The sequence below is a fragment of the Mus caroli genome, chromosome 11 (assembly GCF_900094665.2).
Source record: "Mus caroli chromosome 11, CAROLI_EIJ_v1.1, whole genome shotgun sequence".
NCBI classification, from domain to species: Eukaryota; Metazoa; Chordata; class Mammalia; order Rodentia; family Muridae; genus Mus; species Mus caroli.
The window spans coordinates 20,524,052-20,545,924 of NC_034580.1; the positions used below are offsets into that span (position 1 = coordinate 20,524,052).

Consider the following 21,873-nt stretch of genomic DNA (forward strand, 5'->3'; position numbering starts at 1 on the left):
AGAATTATGTTTTATTGTTTGCCTGCTTCAAGTATGGCTGGATACTCTTAAGAGATTTTCTTCATCATCATCTTAAGATTAATTCGGAGGTACATTCTGTTCTCTGGTGTGGCATGGCTGCCAATGATTGTAGGACCAGCTGCCTTTGGGGCTAATGTGAGTTACCCTGGCAATGTTGGGCTTCTTGGGCAAGAGAGACAGAGCCAGGCATTAGAAGGTATCACATTTATTAAAGCACTTCTTCAGAGTTTGGCTCTACTGCCTCAGAATGTAGGAAGGTTGAAGTCTAGGAAGGTTGAAGTCTTAAGAAGGAAACATTTAATAAAAAAATAAACGGTAACTCCTGATTCAAAACAGATCATTTAAACTGATTAGGCAACTTGCTAATATCACTTTACAAGTGATCTTTTAAATACTAACACAGGTAAAATAATACAATGGAGAATATATTATTTTTAAAGTAGTGTAATTCTCAGATTAAAAAAATACTATTAACATTATTATAGACTAAATATAGGACCTTGTCATCTGTATTAACAGGTTGCAAAAATATAAGTAAAACTTAGGTGTAGCCACATGTTTGAAAAGATAGCTCGGTACTTTTGCCCTTAGAAAAACCTAAGCTGTTAAAAAAAAATCCCATTAAACTCTGTTGATGCCCACAGTACGAAAGCCTGTTACATCTACTCTGCTGCCTCCTGCGACAGTCTCTTCTCACCATCCCGATGCTAATGCTCATTGCAAAGGGTAAGGGATGACTCTTAAGGGCAACAAAAAAGCAGCCACACAAATGCAAAGCAACTGGATTGTGCCAACCCCCAGGAACCCCTCTCCCTGGCACTGTGACTGTAGATCCAGGAGCCCCTGCTAAGGAGTTCTCCAGCTAGTGTTCCCAGATCTCTGGCTGGCAAATACTGAGATGATTATTGTATACTGTTTTAAGTTACTGCTTTTGAGGTCATTTTCTACCAACAATAGAGAACTAACATAATTATTCTTTCTATGAGAATATTCCATAATCACACGTTTAAATGGTTAGGTCTATATACTCTTGTAGGACCCAGTGTATGAGATTATAATAGCCAACACTTTTCAACCTATACACATTACAATATAAAATACATTGTTTTAGATTTAGGTCTGAACTCCTGTTGCCACCCAGGTGCTTCTCCCTCCAAAGGGAGAGGTCTGATAGTAGAGGCACAGCACATCCTACAGTGCTCTCAGCCCATTCTTCATTTGTTTTCACAGAAGGACTTGGTCCAGGAAGGACTATTTAGTTCTGAGGGGTCTGAAAAGAACGGTTGGTGACAACTCTTCCTTTACTAACAGCCCTATCCATACTGGAATTTCCACTTAAGCTGTTCGTTGACAGGCTACAGGGCGATCGAGGCAGCCTTTCATGTTGGTCCTTCTCTGTTCTGCCCCAGGGAGAATCTGACCAACTATATATTCATTGCTATTTTCCCCATTATTTATTACCTAGACAGAATAGCGTGATTAATTATTGATCACAGACCAGTAACTGATTAAAGCATGGTTCTGATCAGCAGTCAAAAGTCATCTGTTTCCAGGCATCCATAGTTCTGCATAGACAGTGACAGAAGAATACCTTTCTTCCTGCATAAAATATGACACCTGTGGACAGACAGAAGTTACCAGCCAGTGTCAGAGCCCTTCAACAGCACTTTGTCTTAATAAATGTGAAATAAGGGTTTGCCAAAATAGAGAAACTATTTGGAAGATTTACATGTAGCAAATATGATCTGAAATATAGTAAGAGACTTCTAATTGGAATTTGTTTCTCTTACAGACTGGATGCTCAGCTAAAGAGAAACTCACTAGGAATAGCTCCTGACCATCTGGAAGGCAGGTCAGAGTTTGGCTCCCTCTCTTCTTCCTTCCCTCCTTCCCTCTCTCCCTCTGACACTTCTTCCCCCTCCCTCCCCCTCTCACTTTCTTTCCTTTGTCTCTGTTTCTCTGTCTCCCTGTCTCTGTCTCTCTCTTTCTCCCACCTTGTTGAAATTTGAAAGACGACACAACATGGTGGGGAGGAACAGGGGAGCTGTCATCTGCCAGGGTCTTTCAGACCTTCACAGATATTGACAGAAGGTTCTGCTTTTGTCTTAACACCCTTTGTTATTGTTGCTCTGATAATGGCAAATGGGAGTCAGTTTAAGGAGAACTCTACATAGGGCCAAGGACATCAGTGGCCTTAGGATGTCCAGCAGTGTTGCTTCCAGAGAGAGGTGCCCCAGCAGGTCTGGTGTCAGGCTCTTCTTCACTACCCCTGTTTAAGTTTCTCTAGTTTCTTCCAGAAGCTTGCAACCATTCTGCTGTTTAATTTTCTACCCCCAATAGTTGCTCAAGCTCCAAGTGGCCAGTGCATTTCAAGGACATTGTTTCTGTCCATTTCAGATGCTTTCCAGGTCTTGCAAACAACAAAAGTCAATTAAGAAAATCAAGTAAAGACCAGAAGCCAACTGTGTCCAATTTGCAAACTCTTCATCATGGCTGAAAGTGAAGCTGGTATCAGTTTTCATTCTACCAAAAGGAACAGTAGAAAGATGTTGTAAGTCCCTTAAAATACATTTTTAAAAATCATGACAGCAAGCCTTTTACCAAGAAGGCTGATATTCACCAGAAGTAGGTGAAGCCTTAAGAATTAATGTCCAATTGTTAATTCGTGGGAGGATTTTCATTGGAAGTCTCCAAGGCAAAGGAAAACTGCCTTTATTGACATGGGTAGATCTAAGAGATGGAAGTGGCTGATCTTGACTGTTGGACACATACAGTGAACTTTCCTTCCTGAAGTTATTATGTTCTCTAATCCAAGAAGTGTAGAAGCTGCTGGCATGCTCAACAAAGGTGATGGTGTTGAGGCAAATGCCTGAGAGTTGAGCCATCCAGGATTATAGGTGAGCTTCCATTCTTAATTTCCATTTTTGATTGCATTACCTAACTGGCCACCACACTCTCTATTCATCTATAACATGAGTGAGATTCAATCATGAGATTTTCATGACGCAACATGCATAAAAACAGTAGTGCCATTCCTGACATGTAAGAGGCCAGTCTTGGCTAGCATTTTTTTTTCAGATAACTGTTATAGGAATTTGATTTCCAGGAGAGGTGGGTGACACTGGAGACCAGGTAAGACTTAGATTTGTATGTTTGCCTACATATATTTAGAATGTACTCTCAAGTCAATTAAAATCAGAGTGGTTCTTACAGTGCAATTTGTGAGTGCATATTTCTAAATGTTTGTTTAAGGCATGGACAACAGAAAGGACAATAGAATCTTTAGGAAGCAAGTGTATCTACTTAACTTCCATGGAATGAACATTATGTGCTGGACACTGGGCAATGGCTTGGGAGACAAACATAAATAGAATATTATTCTTGGCTCAAGATTTTATAGTACGGTTACTCTATGGACATATTAGCAGAAGATTATGTATTTGGTAAAGAGAGCTGTTATGGAGATGATGGGATTCAGATGACAGTGGGGGCAGGGAGGGGGTTGGGACTAGGAAGGATACATGAAAGAAAGAGCATTTGAGCTTCAATTCAAAGAGTTAGTAGGGGTTTTGCAAGCAGAAAGTTGAAGAGAGGATCTGCCAGGCAGTGGGAGTCATGCAGAAAAAGAAACAATGGAAGACCATAGTGATTCAGCTCCATTAGAACACAAAACACATGGTGGAGGGAACATAGCTGGATAGTCTAGTCAAGCCTGCCCACTACTATACAACATATTCAATTTGAACCTCATAGATGAGAGGGAGTGACTGAGAGGTTTTAAACATTTGAGTCATAGAATCCAATATCTGATAGGTTTGTTGGCAGAATGTAGGGCTAACTGGAGGCAGGAAGCAGAGAGATAAACAGTTATAAGGCGATGACAAATAAATACCCAGGCTAGAAATGAGGAAGAACTTATGGTCCAGGCTTGGGGGAAATACTCAGAGGAAGAGGAAGAATGGCTCATGAGTGAACCAGAGGTGTATGGGCTAGAGCAGGCTGTGGGTCAGTCACACTGCTGTTGTGATCTGCAGTGGTATGTACAGAGCATAAGCTCTTGCTAGACTTGCCTGGGAGCCCTTCATTGACCAGCTCTTACTAGCACCTTGAAATTCTAAACAGACCATAGTCATGGTGCTCCAACCCTAGTGATTGATAATGTGTCTTTAGCCTAAAAGATTAAGGAATGTCTACTGTCTGTGAACTTCAATTTGTCATTGAAAGGGTTTGCAAAAATGGACAACACATTCCCTAAAACTTCAGGTTTCTTAAACACTTCAAATAAAAATTGTGATCACTTAGATATAATATCTAAGTATCAGTTCTTACAACTGTCTACCCATTCATTTATCCATCCTCCACCTGTCAACTGTGCAATTATCATCATTGGAGAGCCACAAAAGCCACTGCTGAGTTTTAACAGATAATACGAACCAATTAAGCAACCACTGGATTCTGGAAATAACTGGGTAAATTTAGGATACTATTGTGGAACCATATTTTATTTGTTTATTTTTTAAAAAAATCTCAACCCTCCAAAAATTTGTTTACTTGATCTCATTATGCAAATTTTGTTAATATCTAATATGCAATTTTATAAATGCAAATGTGTTTTTGCACATATAATTTCTCCATGTGTCAATAGAATGTTTCAAAGAGTTTCTTCCCAATAAAGTAATTACTGTGGGCATAAACTTTTGGTAGATGCATATGTGTATAAATATGTATATCTTTGTTTGTATATGAAAATATATACTTTTACCTTTATATATATATATACACACACACACACACACACACACACACACACACACACTAACCGCCATAGAACAGGTAATATTAAAAGAAAATTTGGTAGCACTTTAAGATTCTATCTTTGTGAATCCGTTTTATATTCATTGTAATAGCATTGATCAAAATGAATTCATTTGATATTCATGTAGATGTCACGTGGTCTTCCATAGGTATTTCTTTGTAAATTAGCATTTCTCAGAGGACACTTAAAATAAGTGTTACTGAAAGTCTTCATTACACATATTGCTGAGATTAGTACATTAAGGACCATGTACTTACATAATACTAATGCATTTCTGCCACTTAAAATACTACATTACCCATTTCTGATATCTAGCAAATATCTCAGGCAATTTTGAGAATTACTGACATCCTAAGGAAAGAAGTACTTTTATGATCAAGCAGGTTGCTTGTATTTTGTTCTGATTTTTGAAAGCTAAGGTTATATTAGATACAAATAAAAAGAGAATTAAAATGAAATTTATATGATGACCTCAGTGATATTTTAATGACTCTCATAATCAGGAACCTAAAAGGAAACAAATAACCCACAAAAACAACAAATAATAACCACAAAAAGCCTTACTTTTTAAAATTTTTGACAGAAGATCACCTTGTTCTTTTTTAATGCAAATGAAGTGAGGAGGTTGTGAATCATGTATTTGCCCTGAAAACATTGAACTCCTGGATGCACCCTTTTGGAGCTAGATTCATCTGAAAAACAAAAACAAATAATCAAGCAAAAACCTAAAGCTAGGACCATGGCTCTTGCCTGTCTGCACTTCCCTCCCTTCCACCTCTCCTTGTGCTTTCTCCAACAGAACTTTTTCTTAGCTTCTCAAGGGTTTCGTTTGGCAGGGAAGGAGGGAGCTCCCAGGACAATCCCCTTGCTGGAATGTTCCAGAGCAGGGCAAGGCTATTGCTGCTTCTCAGTTGCTTGAGAATTTTTACAGCAAAAGGTCTGGTGCAGAGCCAGAGCACTGCATGGCAGCAGGCTTGCAGGGCCATGAAATAAAGCTTTGGGGCACAGCAGGGTATTCTAAATCCTGCTGGGATTATTCTTAGAATCACACTTTAAAGATAATATGCGTTGAAGAATAGGGTTGCCTGGTACCCTGTTGGTGGAATGCTAAACAGAACAGCCACAATGGAAAATAACATGGCAGCTTTTCAGGAAATTAAAACTAGAACCACCATATGATCAGGAAATCCCACTTCTGGGCTGGGTATTTATCCAAAAAAAAAAAAAAGATAAAATCTGGATCTAGAAGAGTATTAGCTCGTATGTTCATTGCAACACTTCCCACAACTACAAAGGTGTTAGAATGCCTGAAATGCCCACGGACAGATGAACTTATCACATTATACCACGTACACACAATGGAAAGCTGTCCAATCTTAATACAGTCATGGCTATGTGCACCAATATGGATGGACTCTCAGGGCATTCATAAGCTAAGTGCAAGAAATCAGTCAGCAAAAGACAAATATTACCTGAGAAATCTAAAACAATCAAACTCATGGAATGAAGATGGGGTGGTGGTTTGTAGAACTGAAGGGCAGACCAAAACGAGAATCACTAATCAAAGGGATATAAGTTTCAGTCACCCAAACAAGCAAATCCTAGACATCTGTGGACAGCACTCTAACTGTAGCACCAATCAAGTTGTACCCTTAAAAGGTAGGTTGTTGAGCAGGCAGGTCTCTTTTTATGGTTTCTCACAACAGTACAATAACTGAATAAATGTGTTTCTGGATTTAAAAGTTTGGCACTCAAGAAGTTGTGATCATGAATGGGAGAGCCTTAATGTTTCTCAGATGTATAACTCATCAGCTATAGAACCCCAATTCTTCCATTTTGTACAGCTTTCTGCTGTCTTTAACCTCCTTCTGTGTAGATTGTCTACCCCAGTTACTGCATTCAAGAGCTATCCCTCAGATGGGTGTTCTCCTTGCAGACACACTGTCAGGACACATCACCTTATTTGGTGCTGACTCAGTGGGAGCCAAATTTCCAGCAGTCTACCAACTCACACCTGCAGAATTTGCCAGCATACATCCGTTTTGCAAACACACAAAATGGGTAATTGGGCACACAAATGCCTATTTGCATTGCAATTTGGCATTTGTATACACAGTGATGAATTTTTTCATGTGCAAATGAGAGGGACACAAGTGCAAACTGGATGTCCTCAAGTGAGAAGGGTGCCTTTAAAAACACATACATCTTTTCAGAACCCTGCTAAACATGTGAGGAGTGCCAAGGAAAGCAGGCAGGGCATAGATACTGATCACCTGCCATCTCAGGTAAGCTCCCCAGGGAACACAGCTCCCTCAAAGCAGAGGGATAGCCAGAGTTGTTGTTTTTTGTTTTTTTCCTTAACAGAGGACTTGGGGAAAGTACCCACAAAATCAGCTAATAAATATTAACACTTTGACTGTCATGCGCATAAGAAGCTTTTATATTCTTACCGAGTTTGGCATTTTCTGATGATTATTATATGATACCAAGCAGTACCATATTGCTCCGTTACAATGGTTTTGAGGTGTGTCGTTCTGTTTTATCAGTACAATTATGTACACAGAAACATTTGTAAGCTTAGATGTTTGAAACTAATTTAGATAAGGTAGAAAAATACCAATGGACTTGCACAAGGCATGGGTGCACTGGGTTCCAGCTCATTCTCCCCTTTCTCTCCTGTTGATCCTTGACTTTTTGAAACCCAATGGTGCTCATTCCAACTTCATCATGTCCAGAGAGGCCCAGGAAAAGAGGTTGGGCTTCCTCCAAACGTCCTAGGTATGTATGGCTAAGGGCTGTCAACTCTACACCTGTGTCTGCCTGTCATCCTAGCCTGATCCCCTGCACTAGAATCCCCGTGATCCTCTGCGTCTTTTATTTTTTTATTTTATTTTATTTTTTGCTCCTGGCAACTCCAAAGACCTTTTCTCTGTGCTTTCAGATTTGAATTTTCTACTCTGCCTTGGATCTTCTTTCTTCTTTTGTTCAGGCAGATCCTGTGACACTCCAAAGAACCTGCTTCTAGAAGGGTCCACTTATAACTTGGTTTGGGCTTTCCCAAGCCATATTCCCTTGCATTGTCTCAATCTGAGCTCTCTTCAGATACTCATGCTGCCTTGCATTGACCTATGCACCAGCTGATTTGTGTGGTATCTTTGTGTGGTCACCATCTCTGACGTAACATTTACCCACCCTCTCTGTGCTCTTGCTTTTTCAGCTTCCTCCTTCTGGTACCTGACTTGCTTGCTTGGTCTCCTCTTCTCCTCCCTTTCCACTCTCATCCCAAAGGCCAGCAAGTCCTGTTTATAAGATCTAAGGATCCCAACCTCGCTCCTTACTGCAGCCAGCCCTGTGTTCCTCTATGTCTAACTGGGACTCCTTATGCTCAACAATTCTTCCACTCAAAGTCTCTTTTAACACTGCACTAGCCTGACTCTGAGCACACAGTTATGGTTACAATTCTTCACACAGTAAGAAAGGGACAAGTCTCTAAAGAAACTAAGTCTTTCTCAACCCAACACAGTATTACTGACTGATGTCCAGCATCAGGAGGATCACTCCAGCAGTTTGATGTAGCCTGTGCTTGAGCTTAAAGAAAAATTTTCATATATGTATATATATACATATATATATACACACATATACATATATGATATAGTATATATGATGTAGTATATATAAGATATAGTATATATATGATATACATAATTATTGTTTATACATGGAAATATATAACATACAAAATTATACATATATATCCTTTGTAATGCTTAGCTAGTCATCCTGTAATACAAAAAATCTAGATGAATCCTAGTTAAAGTCCTTCACCTTTACATGGTAGAGATCTGAACGTCAGCAGAGAAGGTTGCAGAGTTAGTGGCTGGGCAGAGCCATGAAGCTCATCTTGTGTTCTGCCTTCAGCATGAGCCAGCACACCAGGTTATTATTATTGCTTTATGTCTAAAATCCAGTTCCTCCCCTTTCCGCCTCCTCCAGAGTAACAAGGGCCTAATAGGCTTCATGTACAACTGCCTATTTTTATTAAAGACAAGTATAATCTTTTGTAGACCAAATGTCCCTATCATAAATGCGGAGAAAAATATTAGGACTCATTTATTTATGAACCTGTTAATAATGAGGTGCAGTTATGAATCCAGGCTTCCTCAGCAGAAGCTTCGGCACAAACAATGCACAGTGGGGGAAAGCAGCTAGTTAGCCTTCTTGACTTAGATAAAGCTACGGAGAAATGACAAGTGCCAGTAATTAGCACAGCCTCTTCAACAAGATAACCCTATAAATCTTTGTCTATTTCAATCACCAAAGACTCTGATCCAGTGTAAAATTAAACTTGGGATGCCATCAATTTCTGTTAACCTCTTTATATTGTTCTGTGTTCGTGCCTATGTGATAGATAGATTTTGTCATGTTATTAAATGGTGACATCTCCACACACGTGACCTAAAAATCTGTTTGCTTCTGAGCCAAGTGTTCTTAATCATCCCTGTGTGCCTTACAATAGGACAGCTACAGATATTCCCAGGCAATGCAGGGGAAGTTCTGGTTGTTAGGACTCAGGGAGTGTTTGTTGAGCAACCAAGACCTAGCTGCAACACTGGTCCAGGTCTAGGCTGTAGACAAAGCAGTTTGTAATATTTGAGTAGAATTAAGGAAGCCATGATTGGCAGTATCTCACCTGGTACATCCCTCCAGCCTGTTTTACAGGCTCCCAATGATCTCAGTAGTTAGTTTTAATCTAGGCTCTTTGGAATTTTTTTTTTTTTGAATTGGATGTTCTTCACTACCAATGGTTTTTCATTCATTTACTGTTGCTATTATCAGGAATAACAACAAAGACTACCATCCAAACTGAGAAATAGTTGGAAATGATGAGAAATCCTGTTGACCTGGGGTGGGTTCACATTCAAATGTAGAAAATCTGGTACAGGCTCAAAAGGACACTGGCAGAACCTTTAGGTGCTCCTTAGGCATTGGTCCCCATCATTGCATTGCTCATGTGAGAAGGAAACCATCAACTACACAGGATACAGAAATAACCACTTACCTTAGACAAAAGAGCTGCATGGAGCCTACCATGCTCTGTGCTTCCCTTTCCTCCTTACTAAACTTAAATAGTGTTCAGATGTTTGCTTCCAGGTCTAAATTTCCTCTTAACCTTCTTCCTGGGAACATTTGCTCTTGGCTGAGCCTCATTTTTATTGTAAGGTGTCTCTCCCTGCTTTGCTTAATTGTGTTGTGTATTCTCTCTCTTCTTGTCAAATAACAAGAAGAAATACTTGGGCCCTCATGGTGAGAATGGTCTCAAAACCCAGTTTTTCTAAACCTCTTAGTTTGAGCCCTGATTGGCATAAGTCCATGGAAAACATTAAAAATTGGTTGAATTTGTATTTACACAATATTTAAAAGTAGAAATTCTCTATCCAGTCATGCAAAAACAATTCACAACAAATAAATGCAGTAGAGCACATTTAGATGCTGTTTAGAAGCACAAATTTGCTTTGTGGTCGATAGGGGAGGAGAGACTCAGAGGCAGGTATTGCTTACTATGGATCTTCTGCCTTGTGAGAGATTCCCTGTTAGAATAGAATAGACCAGAGCAGTTATTACTCTGATTTTTAAACCTGGGAAATGTTAGTTGTTAAGAAAGATAGTAATGGATAGTAATAGAGGTGAAACAGGGAAGGGAAGACAGAAGGAAATCCAAGAGACACACCTACACCCACAGAGGCACTCACACACTCGCTCACACATACTGGAGCCCTTTGCTGGTAAATGTTTATGATTGGGGCTGTTTGAATCACTGGACAGCCCTCTGAAAGACTGGCTAATCACAGAGACCTTGAAGCAAAGAAGGTAGGAATTTTCTCTGCAAGCCCCATCAAATAAATGAAATCTATGACAAATGAAAGAATTTGCCTTTTGGAGAAAGTTGTTGTCTACAGGAATCCCAGGCACTGATCACATGCTCCAGATCACAGTCTAGTGTCTGCCTAGGTCCAGCTCTTCCCTGCCTCCCTGGCTCTGAAGCTGAGGCTCCAGCACCACTGTGATGAGGCTGCCCTTTCTGCTCTGCAATTCCCTGCTGACTTTCCCTCCTAACTTTTCTTTTTCTGTGGCTTGGGCTTTTACCTAAAAAGTTTAGGTGCATTCTGAGTTTTCCTGTTCTAAGAAGAAGGGAAGAATGAGAGAAAAATGGGAAAGGGGGGAAGGAAAGAGAAAAAGAAAAAAGAATAAAATTGCGTGTGGTTTAATTTCCATTATTTTTAGGTGTTACGTTTTTGATTAGCATACTATGTCTTAAGCTACTGTATTAGAATGCTGCTTGACTCACTTCCAAATTGAAGACCTTTTAAAAAAAATTGAAGCAGTCCAATAATTTTAAATCACTCTACACTGTGCATTGCAATTTAAAATTATTGGAGTGCTTCAAATTTTTATAAGCCCTTGAATTTGGAAGTGATCAAGGTTCTAGGCATACTCAGTGTAGAGCAATTTAAAATTATAAGAGCTGTCAAATTTTTATATAAGCACTTCAGTTAGAAAAGGGATTTGGGTTCTGGGCATGTGCAGAGAAGAGCCATTTAAATTATTAAAAGTACTTCCAATTTTTTCCCCCAAGCACCTGATTTTGGAAGTTTAGGTTTGTGTAGCTGAAAGTGACAACTTCCTTTGAGAGAGCGAGTATAAAGAGACTTGGAATCTTTCAAGTAGGCTTGCACTGTAGGGGAGGGAAGAGGCAGCTGGCTTTGTGATGTGATCCGGAGGATACCAAGTCTCCTCGACAGTTTCTTCAATGGCTTCACACCATATCACTATCTTTCATTTGGGTTAAAGGCAGTTCTGGAAGACCCCGGTTGAAATATCATTCTTGTGGGGGGAGCGGTAAGGTTGCATACATTTAGTTTTAGTAGTTGGGAGGCAGAGGTAGGTGGATTTCTGTGAGTTTGAGGCCAGCCTGGTAGGCATAGTGAGTTCCAGGCCAGCCAACCAGGGCTATATGGTAAGACTGTCTCAAAAACAAAGTAAAAGAAAAGAAAAGAAAAGAAAAGAAAAGAAAAGAAAAGAAAAGAAAAGAAAAGAAAAGAAAGTATCAGTAACTTGAAATAGCTCACAGATCTGAAATGTCCCTTACTGGCTCACAGCTTTGGGGACTTAGACTCTGATGTTGATATTTGCATTGTCTGAGAGGTTGTGTAGCAATGGGGACATTCTAGCTACAGGACATTCAGACCTAGACTGAACCTTGAGAATCATAGTCTGGCCCCAGTACATCCTAAGTTATCTATTTCCTTGAGCCACTAAGACATGACTCAAGCACACCCTAAGCTTCTGTTGCTGTAAACTGCATGGCTCTCCACCAGGATAGCCTTAGCAACTCTTTCTTCCCTTAAGTTGTATCTGTTAACTGCTTTGTCACAGCCATAAGAAAAGGGATAAACACAATTACCATATGAGATTGGCATGTGGCTTTACACTAGAGATAGTGTGTGTGTGTGTGTGTGTGTGTGTGTGTGTGTGTGTGTGTGCGTGTCAGTGGGCCATGTTTAAAAACACTTTGATAGTAAGGAGGAAAGAGATAGTTGTCTCACATAAGTCCTGAACAGGCATCAGGTAGATTGGTTCCTAAGGATGTGGCTGGGAATATTCCAGATGGTAGCATCAGAGGAAATAGTCAAAGCTCACAAGGCTTCCTTTATCTGTGTCAAGATTTAACTGAGTGCAGACCCCTCCCCAAAAAACCTAATCACTAAGAAGTGTAGATTCTGACACCTTTAATGTTCATTTGCATTATGGCTTCTCTTTTCTGAGAAGGGAAACACTACCCATCTGAAACATTTTAAGGTAACAATTGAAAGGCAGGTGGAATCAATAGGTTGAGCTGGAAGGTTGACTTTCTTCATTTCATCTTTTGGCCAGAATTCCACTGCTATGAAAGAAAAGGGGTGGCCACTATAATAAGATGGAAATAATGGTCCCCTTATTAAGGTTTATTTACCACAAAGGAGAAGGAAAGATAAATGGTGTAGAAAGTAGATTCTTCACAACTGTGATTTGGATTAATTGTTCTCCTTGATAGGCCTTGGGTGGCCATTTCAAATATTTACTTTATTAGAAATGAGACAATCACAATGTCACATGTGACTTACTGTTTAGAAAATGTCTTGGGATGGATTGACCTGAGCCAGGGATCTGTAATATTGGCAATAATTTACTCATTTGTTCTTTGGTGACTGCAAATTTTCCCCAAAAGTTGAAATAGTCATTTTCTGAGGAATGTGAGACTCTCTCTGTCCATTGTGTTGCCAGAGCTCCTTGTGTCCCTTCTGTTCTCCTGTTCTCCCTCAGGAATGCACAGTCAAGGCAATGGCCTTTAGAGACCCGGCCTTCCACAGGCCCCTTCTACAGGCTTCAGAAAGAAGCAACTCGGCTCTAGCTTCACTGTTGATTGCAGTTGGGGCCTCAGTGGTGTTTGGAAGATAGGAACCATTGATTTTAGTAAAAGGTTTTCACTTCCATTAAAAGTGAAATTAGCACATATCTCTTCCTGTGCAAAGTCAGTGACTGCTTCAGGGTCTCACAGGGATCTTGGTCACAAGCCAGCAAGCTCTCTTCTGTCCTAACGGGGGTGGGGGGGGATGGAGGCCTGGGGAGGTGCGATTATAGGGTTCAGCTCTTTTGAGTGTAAGAACACAAGGCTCACTTGTTTTCTTTCTATCCTCTACCTCCTCTTTCTTTTCCTCCTCCTTACACTATTAAGGATTGAACCCAGGACTTGCTGTTCTTTCAGAAGAGAGTTCATTTTCTAGCATCAATAATGGCAGCTTATAATTGTCTGTAACCTGAGTTTCTCTTCCTTTCTTAGTGAGCATCAGACATGCTTATGTTTAGCATAAACATGTCCACATACACACAGGCAGGCAAACACTCATAAACATAGAATTTATTGAAAATTTTAAAAAATTGAGATACTGTCTCCCTAAATTGACCAGGCTGCCCTTGAACTTATCCTCCTGCCTCAGTTTCCCACAAAACTGGGCCTGAAACATTGGGCCAAGTGTGAGTTGCTATTTAAAAGTTAGAAATGCAGGGACGGCTTTCTGTTTCAGCTGGATGAATTCAAAGCTAAACTGTCATTCCTTCACATTAATTCACAATTAAGAAATTATTAAGTATATTAATTAATGAGTTACCATCTGTTTATTGAATACAAGTCATTGTGTTAGGTGCTGAAAGATGCTATGATAAATGAGAGACTGTTATTCTTAAGAAACAGCAGTAGAAAAGTGGGCATACAATGGCTAGATTCATAAGATATATTTTATTATAATGCATGTTTATAATCTAATATAAAACATGATAAAATATAACATATTCTATAGTGCTGTTACTTTTTATAGTGGGCCTGATTCACTGCAGTGTCTGCACATATAGCACAATTATTTTTCACAGGTTATTTGTTCAATAAATATATGTTAATTAAGTGGAGAAAGTAGAAAGCTCTGTTCTTGAACAGAGCTTTTCAAATTTGGGCTAAGTGAAAATAACCTGGGAATGTTCAAGGGATTCTGGCTTCCCCATGGCTTTCTCCAGAGTTTCAGATGTTATTGGAACAGGAAATCATTGTTTTATGAAGCTTCCCATCTTAGGTTGGGAATTTCAAAGTTGTTAGAGGGCTTGCCTTGTACGACGGCTTCAAGTTCTGTTCCCAGCACTAAAGAGGTGGTCCCAGCATTTGAAGGTAGAGACAAGAAGGAGTTCACTATAATCCTTGAATACTCCACAAGGCCAGACAGGGTACCTGAGACCCTGTTTCAGAGAAAATGACTAAAAAGTCTCCTGTAAGAATCTCCATACCAGGGGATCTCAGAGGAGAAAGAGATGGATTGCACTTGATGGGAAAACAAAAGCTACCTATTATAGGAAGTGATGTCTGAGCCTGAAAGGTAGGTAACACATGTGCAGGGGTTGCTGGGAGTTGAGGTAGAAAAACTGGAATTCTTAGTAATCACAATAACATGGGCAAAGGTAGAATCATATACGGTGTTGTATTCTCTAGAAGAAGCTAGCCTGGGTTAGCACTGCAGTGACCAGCACTGGGTTAGCACTGTGTGACCAGGAGCAGTGGGAAGCAGGAGCTGAAGCAGCTGAGTTAACTTGCAGGGTAACCACTGCAAATTTCTCCAAAGCATGAGTTGCTTCTCTGTATTCGGAGGAAACGATTGGAATTTGGAAGCTGAAAATGGTGTCCTTTTCTCCATGTCTTTGGGAAATACCAGGGCACCGTCGAAAGTGAACAGTGGACATGTTAAATCGGAGGACAGAAAATAAGTCGGAATTTAGGACTTCCAGGAGACCTGAAGGGGAGACTGAGAGCTGATTGACCTGGTGGGATGTGACTAGGATTTGGGAAGCAGGTATGGAAAGCCTTGGATACATGTGCTGGGCAGTTACAGAGTGAGGATGAAGAGCAAGCTTCAGGTAATGATTGCTCAGAGAGATGGGAAATAGGTTCTGAAGGACTTGAAGGTGTAGGTTTAACCACAGCTGCAAACACTACTTAGGAGTTCAAGGGCAAGAATGGGTGGGGTTACAAAAGGCATGACCTAGAAGCCACTCTGCTCTTTGCTTAGGCCCCTGCCTCTGTTTTTCTTTTGATTGTCAGCACATTAAGCAGGGAGACACTGGCAGTATACAAGTATCTCTATCTGGTCTTCTCACCAGAGCTTCTGTCTTACTTAAGACTTCTAGAAGACAGCAATTTAGAATGCGTATACCTTGCTCTGAAAGGAAAGATTTGAATAAAAGCCAATCCTGGAATTAAGGCAGGGCAGAGTGGTGTCAGGGGTGAAATTCAAAAGACAATACATAATAGTTGGTTTTAAAACAGGAGCCAGATGAATCAGAAGGTCAGACATATGAAAAGAAAAAGGTTTCCTGAGAAGACTTGGGAATGAGGCTCAGGAGCTGTCAGGAAGCCAGTGACAGAGATTGTATTGGGGTCTGGGTGTGGCCTGTTTCTGGGGACTCTTGCCATCTGCAAAGGTCTGAAAATACCATGGAAAAGCAGTTCTGCCTGTCATGGCTGCCCATTGTTTCCACAGAGAGCTATTTCTACTGCATGCACTGTCTCTGACTAATTCACTCCCAGAGACTCTATTGGAGGTCAGAACATCACTGTTTTTGCTAGAAGCCCCTGGTCACTGATGGGAGTACTCGCTGGACTGGAGTATAGCATTCTAGAGAGATAAGTCCATATTTGGACCAGAAAAGATGATGAGATGTTGCCTGACACTACAAATTCACGTTGTGGGTGAATGAAAGATGACAGGCTTAAAGGAACGTGCCTTAGTCATGGTGGTTGTAGGAACGGGCTCCTGACTTCCAATTTAGAGCTGGCCTTCCTGCCTGTTAACAAGAAAGACCACTCCCATTTGCACACCTGTGAGGTCCTGGAGAACAGCCTGATATGTGACTACAGGATGCAGTTTTGATCTCTTGATCTCTTTACCTTTGCTCCAGCCATTACTAGCTTTAACTCTTGTCTGTTTTACTTAAGTGCAAATTTCAGACAGCATTTGGGAATTGGTATGCCAAAGGCCAAAATGTGATGTTTCCCTTGGATATATGTGAACAGTTATTGTCCAGCTGTAGATCTCCTCTGCTGTCATGGCTACTCTGCCTTTCCCCCCAAGACCTTCTTATTATACTGCTGATACTGAGTACTATGAGATTCTGTCTGTCTGTCTATCTATCTATCTATCTATCTATCTATCTATCTATCTATCTATTTGTGTCTGGATGTTTTATTTTCATAGGTGTATGTGTACCTATGTGTCTGGCGCTTATCAAGTTCAGAATAGGATATCAACTCCTATGGGACTGGAGTTTTGACTGGTTGTGAGCTACTATGTGGGTACTGGAAACCATGCCAGGGCTCTCTGCAAACATAGCAAGCTTGCTTAACCACTAAGCCATTTCTCCATCCCCTAAAAGAGTCCTATTTTTAAAGTCAAAATGTTGATATAAACCCCACTAGGATCCTTTGAATCCTTTGGATCCTGAACATCATCCCCAACCCATCATGGATCTTTTGTCATTCTTCCCTGACTATGGACAGCACAGAGCCAAGAGTGGTAGCCTCTCCTCACACTACCACCTGCTACTTTCCTGAGACTGCTAAGTGGGACAGAGTGGTTCTCCTTCCCCAGATTCATATTCTGGTCAGATCAATCTTTGCTGCTGACAGCAGAGAACCTGGGAATAGTTGCCAAGACTCAAATTCTGCCTGCACCATGCCCTAATGGTTCAATCTTGGTATATTAATTACTTTTTTACTGCTGTGAAAAAACACAGTGACCAAGGCAACTTATAAAGTAAGTTTAACTGAGCTTATGATTTTAGAGGGTTAGAGTCTATAGTGACAGAGGAAAGGCATGACGGCAGGGATAGACAAGAACTTACATCTCAAACCTCAGGCAGGAAGCAGAGAGAACACTGCTAACAGAGGGTAGATTTAAAACCTCAAAAGCTGCCACCAGTGACACATCTTTTCTAACAGGGCCATGCCCCCTGATCCTTCCCTAACAGTTTCCCCAACTGTGGACCGTGTATTCAAAAATATGAACCTAGGGGTTGGTGTGAGTCATTCTCATCCAAACCCCCATGCTTGGTCACATCTTTTTGCTTCAATTTATATAGTTGTAAAAATGTAAATGATAAAATGATAAAAAGAAGTGCTAAGAATAAGAGTCTTGTCAAGGAGGCCATATCTTCTGTGCATAGAGTGCTGAATACCTGCTGTTGTTACTTGCAATCCTGCCATTATGGTGCTGATTGAGTTTGGCCTGTCCTAGTCACATACATGTCCTCAGTTTGCTACTATAGAGCGATCATAGAAACTTTAAGAGGCTGAACCTAACTGAGTAGAAGTGTTTTTCCCAAGTGTTGCCTTCTTAAGGCTTGGTGACCCTCTATGGAGCCCTGACCACACCTGACTTTGGCCAATTCCATCTCCATCAGCAAGGGTTTATCTCAGAGCAGCTGTTACCCTGATCCTAGAGTCAAACTCGGTGAGAGAAAGGCGTAGGCATTGGGAGGGAGGTGTGATCACCTTCGCAGCCATAGTGTTCCTGCCCTGCACATCCCTCTCCACTCCATCTTCTGCCTCTATCACATGGCAGAGTGCCTGGCACAAAGCAGAGCTCAATCACTTGGGACTGTGGAGCTCATAACTCAGCCAGTGTGTGGCGGGCTAAGTGGGCAGGCAGGGAGAGTTTATGAAGTGAGAGGGAAGGAATGGCCCTTGGGGACAGGATTTTCAGGCTTTGGTGTCCCTGGTGGAAGTGTCTTTTGGAACACCTTTTCAGCTGTAAATGTGTTCCCCTTTTACCTGCAGTCACAGACCTTCTCTACTTCTAACTATTAATTTTAAAATGTCTAAAATAATGGACACAGGACAATCAATATTTGTACATACATAGATTTATCATAGATTTTATTTTCTGTTATTAATATACTTCATTCATTCATTACATTTTAAATTTCATGCTTGCTCAGGGTTTACATGTGATATCTACAGTGTGTGGGAGCCCTCCAAACTGTAATCTGGTGAAACTTCCCTGTGTGTTCCTTCTGTTGTCACTAGGCTGGAGAAGGAAGACGTCTGTACGTCTGTATTGGCCAGTCAGCCTCTATCCCTCTGCACTTTACAAAGGAGTACTAGTTAAATCATTGAGGTTCTAGTCCTTCATGGTACCTGAGAAACAGAGCAAGGCTTGCTCCTGTAAGAAAGGGCTAGCTGTAGAAAAGCCTTCAGCTGAGTTTTCTGAGCAACAGTCTGGCCATCTCCAGGTTGGGCCTCTGCAGCTTTGGAAGGGGTTGTTTTCTTTCAGAATATATAGAAGTATTTGGGCTTGTAGGACAGAGATATTTGTATGTCCACCCATCCGGAAGGCTCCGTAAGATTAGCACTGCACAAACTATTCCCATAATTGAATCTAAGCTCCCTGTTACTTCAGACTCATCCAGTCAGGGAAATGGAGGCAGCACTCTCGCTTCATTTCATTACTTAGAAAATGTAGCCAAAGGGGGATAATGAAGTGAACTTTTGTAGTGAGGCTCCTGGTTTGACCTTTTGCATAACTTTTCATCCACCTTTGTTTAGTGGCCTATGTGCCCAGTACAGATGCTTATATGCACCTGGAGACTGTCCGGGGGACGACACAGGATTTTTGGAGCCAATTTGTACTGTGAAGAATGAGAGCAGCCAAGGATTGTCCCCATGTCTCATGACACATTCCTCCGAGAGACACTCACAGTCACCAGCTTGCTTCCCCCTTGAACAGAAACTTCCCTGCTCGCTGCTCTCACTTCAGAAGCCGCCCGCTTGCTTTCCCTAAACCTTTTCTTGGCTGGAATCATGCTAATGTTGACAGCTCTCCCCGCCCCCATCCCCTTTGTTACCGTGTGCAGCCAAGGGAGAATGGGAGGTGAGCTTGTCGGAGGAGATGAAAGATGGCAAGAAATGGGTGTTTGGGGACCAGTTCTTTGGTGACATGGCTCTGCAATCCTTTTTTCACTCTCGGCGCGCCTCACTCCTCTCTCGCCTTCCCTCTCCCTCGCTCCCCCTTCAGCTCCCTCTCATTCTTTCTGAAATGGTGTGTGCCTCCAGTAATTTACATAATACTCTCCTGACACCTTTACTTTAGTCATCAATCACAGTACCTTCTCTCAGTCTATCTTTTGTCTGAGCATGTCTCTTCTTTATCAGGCCATGCACAAAAGATTAATTTCACAGTTTTTCTCCCTTCTTTCTTTCCTCGCAAGATACAAAGCTCATGAAATGACAGAAGCAAGATAATGAAAACAACAATGCGAGCAGGGTTTTTGGTTTTTTTTTTTTTTTTTTTTTTTTTTTTTTTTTTTTTTTTTTTTTTGCAGGTTGGATCTCAAGACACTTTTTTCTAACCTCATTGTGTGCCATCTGTCTTAGAAAAGGTCTGCTCTGTNCTCGCAAGATACAAAGCTCATGAAATGACAGAAGAAAAAAAAAAAAAAAAAAAAAGCGAGGGGGGTTTTTTTTTTTTTTTTTTTTTTTTTTTTTTTTTTTTTTTTTTTTTTTGTTCTTGCAGGTTGGATCTCAAGACACTTTTTTCTAACCTCATTGTGTGCCATCTGTCTTAGAAAAGGTCTGCTCTGTATTTTTTTTTTTTAAAGACTTTTCTGATTCTGCTCAGAACCTGGATCTGGGTGTAGATTCCATATTTAAATCAGGTCAGAGGCTTTGGTTTTCCTAATCTCAGGGACAGTTAAAGCAAGGGGCCCACCTCTAATGGCAAGCATGGACTGCTGCACAATGCCCACGCCCCAATTAATATTAATGAGGCCTTATGCATAGCCAATTTATGACATTTGATTGACTCACCCAACTACCCTTCAACCTGTCTTATAAAGTGAAATATATGGTGGAGTCTTGTTTGCATATGCATATGTTCTTAATATTAATTAGGCTAATGGGTCTAAGGACTTGGAGATAATATGGGCAAAGAAGAAAAAAAATTACCACCCACAAGACAGAAAATTGTTTCACATCCTGTCCTCCATTTGAACAAAAGAAGTTGAACTTGAACTTATGCCAGTTTCTCCTGTTTTCTTTCTTAGATTATAAGCGACTACTAATCTTGAAAACAAAACATGCCTTCCCCAGGAATTAATATGATTCACCATTTTCTCACTTACCCATGGAACAACTTTTAAACATAAAAGCCTACTTGCATGTGTGCAGCCACAGGTCAGCTCTGTCAGCTAAGGAGATTCAAAGTCTCTCAGGCACAGGACAAAGGTTAGATCAGAAGGAGGCATGTCATAAAACATCTGCCTTAGCACATCACAAATGACATTTATTGCCTCAGAGTAGCTGATAGAAACCTTTTGGTATAGTCTAATTAAGCCTAGAACAAACAAGTGTGAAGCCCTCATGGATTTTGCTGTTGGGATGGGGGAAGAACAGGCTAATGCTCTTTTTGCATGAGGATGAAAGATTTTGGCGGAGGATGGAAGATTGCATGCATTTGAGGGTAGCCTGGGCTATGTAGTCAGTAATAAGCCCTTGGGCTATAGAGTGATGCCCCCCCCCCAATAGATTTTTCAATACTAGCTCACTCTCTGGGCGCTAAATAAATGGACATTCACGTAGGCAAGTCTTGGTTCTAGGATCTGGCTGGCTTCATGGCAAACTTGTTTTATCTAAATATTATGGAAAGAAGATTGCACATTCTCTCTTTTGCCAGCTCTGTAAAGGGTGATGCTAGAACTCTCCTTGAGAAATCCCTGTTACTGTGACTTGAATCCAAGAAATCTCATGCAATCTGTCAAAGGTTACACAGCTTGTTATACCAGGTCTAGGACTCACACCAAGGTAAAGACATTTGAAAGCCAATGTCTTTACCCTGGTCATCCAAGGTCAAGGTGGCCCAAAGTAAAAACAGTAAAGGAAACATCTGAAGAAAGGAACTCCATGCTTCCTGTTAAGATAACCGATAACTTGGCTGCCACCTTGGTGCCCAAGTGAGCAGTCATCATCAACGTGAGGTAAGGAAAAGCCCCCGCTTTATTGATGGTCAGTAGGCACCTTAGGACAACATACAATGTTCTATTTATAGTTTATAAAGAGTGCTTATTTACAGCCACCACTTTAGAGTGAAAACTCTGTAGAATAAAGTCACAGTGGGTAAACATCTTCTAGAGCTTACGTAGGTCGCTCACACATGGAAAATCAAGAGAGCTAAGGGAAGAAGGGACTTGCTGCAGCCACGGTGGGAAGAAATCCAGGAGGTAGCATCAGACGTAGGGAAGGAAAGGAGGCCTGAGGGACCAGACAGGGCCCTGACAACCCTTTGTATTTCAACTGCCCATCTTCTCCAAATCTTGGCAGTTGGGCACAGCTTGATCTCAAAGCTCCAGAAGATTCCTATTGATGTTATAGTACATTATGTCCCTCATCTGGCTCTCTAGTCAAA

At 40.9% G+C, this 21,873-nt stretch overlaps 1 long non-coding RNA gene across 1 annotated transcript; it reads right to left on the reverse strand.

Annotated features, from left to right (window-relative positions):
- Window positions 1-213: 213 nt before the first annotated feature.
- Window positions 214-9,958, reverse strand: LOC110304293. Its single transcript, XR_002379052.1, has 3 exons — window positions 9,900-9,958; window positions 5,429-5,529; window positions 214-2,544 (listed from the first exon to the last, which is right to left on the reverse strand). It is a non-coding gene; the product is annotated as an uncharacterized LOC110304293 (long non-coding RNA).
- Window positions 9,959-21,873: the final 11,915 nt, after the last annotated feature.